This window comes from Dioscorea cayenensis, chromosome 9 (genome assembly GCF_009730915.1).
Source record: "Dioscorea cayenensis subsp. rotundata cultivar TDr96_F1 chromosome 9, TDr96_F1_v2_PseudoChromosome.rev07_lg8_w22 25.fasta, whole genome shotgun sequence".
Lineage (NCBI taxonomy): Eukaryota > Viridiplantae > Streptophyta > Magnoliopsida > Dioscoreales > Dioscoreaceae > Dioscorea > Dioscorea cayenensis.
Window position 1 is genome coordinate 4594296 of NC_052479.1, and position 6443 is coordinate 4600738.

The window sequence follows — 6443 nt, forward strand, 5'->3', positions numbered from 1 at the left end:
CATGGCAAGGAGATCTTGGAGCTTTCAAAAGGCAAACATCTTGAAGATCTCGACTTCGAGCTATATCTTTGTAGTAAGTTCAACATTGAGCCAAAATATCTCGAAGATCACGCGTGAAGCTTATCTTAAAGATCTTTGGTGAGCTTATCTTCGCAGAATGGACATTATACCTCGTTGACTAGACAAGAGCATACTAAGACCATATTTAGGTGTAGATCGATCAAGACTGCCACGGTGAGCTTAATTAAAGGAAAAGATCTATTCATGGTGTGAATGCATGATATGATTTGAAGAATCCTCGACGAGGATCATCGAAGTCTATTAATTCAGCAAGACGTTTGAGGACCAAACTTCGGGTGAATTGAAGATCAAGTTTTGAGAATCTCTCAAGAATTCTAAATTTAGTGGATCGGCACCAAATTTGGCAAGCTCTCAGTGGAAGACGCACAAGGACGCGGCGCGCTATGCTAGGGGACTCAAGCGGATGAGGAGTCACGAGGAGGCAGGCCAGCTGCCGCCGCCGTAGACTCGAGATTTGCGCATCGTGCTCGACGAGCATACGACCGGGAGGTTGATGGGTCTTGAGGTCGTGTCGCAACGTAAATCGTAACCCGCATTGCCGCTAGCCGTGGCCATAAGTTGCAACTATAGTGGCCACATGAGTTGCAACAAATTAATTTCAAGCAGGTTTTTAAATTAGTAGTCAGCCGGAGATTCTAAAAAGAGGTATGTGCTATATTTGGGACGCTGAGGCCTATATAAGTTATCTCCGCCTCAGATCGCAAGGCGTGACTCGAGCGACTCTTTTAAGGAGAGCAAAGTAGCACCAAACAATTCAGAGGGTAGCGATCTTCATTGTTGAGAAAGTGCGTGAGTGACAAGTGTTTGTACTCATCTATTTTTACCTCTTTTAGTGGATTGTTTATCTCCGGGCTTGGCCCTACGCACGCAGGCGAGTGGACGCCGAACTGCTACCAACGTTGTGTGTCTCCTTGTGTTTGTTTGTGTGCTTTTTCTTTATCGGGTTTGTGTGAGACTTCTATGAGTGATTAAGTGTTACTTAATACCCACAAACCACACCGGAGGAACTAACAACAAGTGGTATCGAGCATTGGTCGCCATTTTTCACTTTGGTTTCAAAGTCGGCGAGGGTCCTAACAAGTTCCATTGATGGTCGGAAAAAGAAGGAGCTCGCCAGCACGAGCCACTGCTAAATGGATCCAACTATCCATATCGAAGCAATGACGAAGGCGTTTTATCAAGTCCATTGATGAGAGTGCATGGATTGGTCGAGAAGAAGGATGGCTCCTCCTACTCTAGTTGATGAAGATGAGAACGTGATCATGAAGAAGAAAAAGTGCTTGGAGTGTTGAAGACATGCACGAAAAGCTAATGCTAATGGAAAAGCTCTCAATGCAATTTTTGGAGGTGTTGATGAGGAACCGCTCAAGCATATTGCAACATGCGAGAGCGCTCAAGAAAGCTTGGGAGATTCTCTCAAACCATCTCATGAAGGGACCAACTTGGTAAGAGAGATCTAAACTCCAAAATGTTAACAACCATGTTCGAAAACTCTCGGGATCGGGAGAAGATGAGACGACAGCATGTTCAATGCCAAATTGATGGACATTGCAAATCAAGCCTCACCAGCTCGGCAAGGAGTATTCAGTGACAAGAAGCTAGTCCGGAAGACACTTAGATCTCTCTCCCAAGAAGATTTGATGCAAAAATCTCTAAAGCAATAGAAGAAGCAAGAGACATCTCAACTATGAAACCGGACGTAGCCGATGGGGTCTTTGCAAGCATATGAGATGAACCTCAATCCCCGAAAGAAGAATAGAAGATATAGCCTTGAAGGTTGAAGCAATAAACTGTAAGGAGTTACAACACGTCGTTATAACGTAAGATGAAGACGAAGAGGATAGAGAAATTGTTTTGTCAAGAAAGATGCATGACATGCTCGGAAGATACAAGACACAAGGCAAGAAATTTCAAAGAAAAGATGGTCCAAATAAAGAAAAAGGAAGAAGTCGAAGATCATCACAAAAAGGAAGAAATTGAAGATCGTCTCATGAAGATCAAGTGTAGAGAATGTGGAAGCTTTGGGCACTATCAAGCCGAGTGTGCTAATACTCTCGTAAAAGAAAGGAAAATCATCTGAATGCTAGATGGAGTGATGACTCGGATGGTAGCACCGAAGGAAGACGTATGAAGGAAGTCTCGAGCAACCATCATACGCCGCTTCCTCGCTATGATGAATGGATCCATCACCGTTGCGTGAATATGTTGCAACATCACTACAACATCCACTGAAATTGACAGTGAGTACAATGAGGTAACGAGAAATGATCTTCTCCAAGCTATAAACTCATAATGAACAGATTTTAATGATATGATGTTGCAAAACCAACGCTTGGAGGAAGAGTTGAGTATATGTAAAGAAAAAGTTGTTCAATGCCGAGAAGATCTTGGACCTCATGAACAAGGGTACTACCAAGCTTGACGAGATTCTTTCACTTGGAAGAACTAGTAAAACCCGACATGGTATTGGGTATATTGGAGAAAGCTCAAGTGTCAAGACAGAAGATTCAGGAGTTGTGTTTGTCAAGTCAACTGCCCAACAAAACGTTAAAGAAAAACAAGTCAAAGCAAGAGAAGAACCAAAAAGTGAAGTGCCTACATGCTTTCATTGTGGAGAAACTGGCCACATAAGACCCAAGTGCAATAAATTGAAAGAAGACTTGAAAAGTGGAAGAATAATTGGACATGAAGAAGCAATCATTAAAAGAAAAGTTAGAGGGAAGACTATTGTAATCAAGAAATTGTGGATTCGAAAAGGTGAAGTACCAAGAGAAGAAGAAGAGTCCTCCAGTTCAGGTTTGAAGATGGTGATAAATCAGACAGGTACAACATTATGGTACAACAATCAATATGTTGACCGAGGTCCCATGAAGTCAATAAAGCAAAACACTCCAAGGAGTGAAAAATCTCTTGATGTCTCTCAAAAGTTAAAATCAAAAACAGGGAAATAAAAAGGAGGGAAAGTAAAAAAAAATATTCAAAAAGGAGAGGGATTATTTTTGAAAAGAGATTTTTTTTGAAAGGGTTCCTTGGAAGTTATAACTACTTAATGGGGGCATAAAAACCCCTAATATCCCAAAATTGTTTCCAAAGATTGTTTTTGAAATCGTGAGAGAGAGAGAAGAAAGAAACGAAGACGTGGAGAAAAGATGAGGACAAAGAGGATGGCCCGCTGCGGCTCCACCGAATTCCCACAAGAAATTGCTCGTCCGAATTATGGAAGTAAGGATGAGAGGGACCGATTCGAGGAAGCCCACCAAGAAGAGAAGAATCGAAGATTTGGGGAAAGCGATTGTCCCTTATGTTTCTTCTCGTGGATGTCAAGTAAGAGAAGCGGGAACATCGCTCTCAAGACTTGCCTTCGGTGTCAAAGATGTAGATGATCTCTTGAGATGGGTTCGTGAGTCTTTTTCCGTGTGCTTATGTTCGTAGAGCGAGAGGGAAGATGAACAGAGGACTCCACCACTGCTCCAAGAGGGGAGAAGGTTCGAAGAACAACAGTGCTAGGGATGAAGATGTCAGTAGAAAAAGAAGCAAACCGAGCACAAGCGTAAGAAACTATTGGAGAAAGGAGCACGCATGTTCTCCACTAGTGTCGAAGAAGAGGTCGCTACTATTCTAAGTGAAGTTCGGGTGATCTACACCGACATGTCAAGCACCTATAGAAATGCAGTAACATGTCACAAAGACCAGCTATAACATCTTCTCGCAACATCCGGCGGGCTCACATAGTTCGATGAGATCCCACTCAAAGATCGTGGTTGCCCAGATTGCTAAAAAGGGAAGAAAGTAGCGTCTGAAAAGAAGGCCCAGTCAAGGAAGAAAACTCAGAAGAAGGAGAAGGTTAGCAAAAGAAAGTCTATCTTTGATCCTGAAGTAGAAGCTTCCCCTAGGTACAAGAGAAGGTGTACTGAAGCAGCAAAACAGGGGGAGAAACCATCAGCAAGCTCTAAGAAAGAAAAGAAGAAGAAAGCAACCCAACCGGCAAAAGACAGTGATGAAGACAGATTTTATGACAAAGCATCCAAGAAGAAGTTTGAATCTGTTGAAGGGAGAGGAGTTGTGGTTGAAAGGATGATTGATGAAGAAGCTTTTGAGAAGTATGGATTAACTGAGCTGCTGCAACAAAGAAGTTTATACAAGTCTGCAACATTTCCAGAAAGCTACAGTTTGTCATTGGTCCAAGAGTTTTACAGTAATTACTAGAGTCTATGTTCGAGGAAAGTGGATCCCTTTTACTCCCACTTGTCTGAATAAATTCTTGGAGTTTAAACCAGAGGTGAAAGGAAACTTTGAAGAAGGGCTTGAGTTGAATGAAGAAGTTCTGAAAGAGATCACTGGAGGAAGAACGGAGTCATGAGGAGTAGAAACAAGACTTCCAGCATCCACCCTTACGGCCAAGTACAATGTTCTGTTTAGACTTGGCATTCAGAATTGGTTACCAGCCCCGCACAATTCTAGCATAGTGAAGGAGCTTGCTCTATTGTTGTTTGCTATTGGTATTGGCAAGAAGTTCAATCTGGGAAGGCTGATTTTCCAGAATATTATTAAAGAAGCTGACTGTTCTTACTCCTCAACATCACTTGGGTATCCCTGATGTCGCAGTATTTGTTACAACATGGAGTACAACTCGTGAAAGGGAGAAGCAAATCACAAAGAGTGAAGAAGTCGAAGATTTCTCGAAACCTGCTCACTGTGTAAGAAGATTGATTTACTCAGAGGGAAGGGTGTCTCCACCATCAATGCCCGAAGATGAAGAAGAGGCAAATCTATTGGTAGAAGAAGAATATGAGAAGATGTTGAAAAGAGCAACTAGAAGATGTGGAGAGGAGGCAACGAGCATTATTTGCAGAATTGTTCATCATTGCCAAACAAAAGCAAAAGATTCTATCTCGTCTGGAAATTCTTGAGAAGAAGAAGAAGAGAGAAGACGATGGCCACGACTCAAGGGGAGATGAAGACCAGGAAACCTCAAGATAGGGGAGTTCGTCAAGATGGTATAACAAAGCTTGCAACAGTTCATGAAGACTTCGGCATCAATTATGTCACAAAGGGGGAGAAGTGTGCTTGCACCAGACTGACTAGTTATTTGTTTTTCATTTCTTGGGCATTTGAACATTTAGTCTTATTGTGTTGAACATTGTTATGTTTTGTCGGGCTCATTATGGTTAAATCATATTTTGTCTCACTAGTTGCAGTTTGTAATATTTTCTCAAGTATTTTGTAAGCAACTAGATGATATCTTGTGTCAGTCCTAGTTTTCGCTCTCCAGCTTGATGTTGTTCCCGGAAGTTGTAACAGATGTCAGCTTTAGTCCGTGGTCCAGTGCCGTGTTGTAAATGTAATGTTGTAACAGGAGTCGGGCCTCGGTGCGTAAGCGCTTGTGTCAAATTATGCCAAAGGGGGAGATTGTTAGTGCAACTCAGCACTATTTATTGGCATGATTTGACACCTCAGACCAAGTGACATGGCAAACCAAGGTGACAAAGCATAATTGATGATGTGGCAAGCATGGTGACATGGCAAGGAGACTTGAGTGCAAGGCAAACATCTTGAAGATCTTGATGGAGCTATTTTTTTAGTAAGTCTCTAACATGGAGCCAAATATCTTGAAGATCATGGTGAAGCTATCTTAAAGATCTTGGTGGAGTTATTTTTGGCAATGCATTACATTTGAAGACAAGATCATATCAAGACCATATTTAAGTGATTTTTATTGAAGACTAAATATGGTGGAGCTTAATTAAAAGAAAGATCTATTCATGGTGTGAATGAAGATATGATTTGAAGAATCCTTGATGAGAATCATTGAAGTCTATTAATCGGGCAATATTTGAGGACCAAACTTGGGTGAATTGAAGATCAAGTTTGAGAATCTTTGAAGACCAAATTTAGGAGAATTTGGCAAGTTTCATGGAAGACGACAAGGACGTCGCGCCTTGCGTAGGGACCGCGTGATGAGGAGCCGAGGAGGTAGGGCTAGTTGCTCGCGCATCGGGATCGGGAGATTTGGGCCGCATCGACTCGGACTAAGCATGACCGGGAGGTTGATGGGTCTTGAGGTCGTCCGCAACGTAACCAGAACTCAATCAAGTCAGCAGTCAGGGTCATGTTGCAACTTATGTTACAACAGGAGTTGCAACAACTAATTTCTCGCGGTGTTTTTAAAATTAGTAGCCAGCTGAGATTCTAAAAAGAGGTATGTGCTATATTTGGGACGCTGAGGCGCTCTATATAAGTTACCTTGCTCGTAGATTGTGAGGTGTGACTCTTGAGTGACTCTTTAAGGAGAGTGTGTGAGCACCAAACAATCTAGAGAGGGTAGTGATCTTCATTGTTGAGAGTGTGAGTGACAAGTGTTT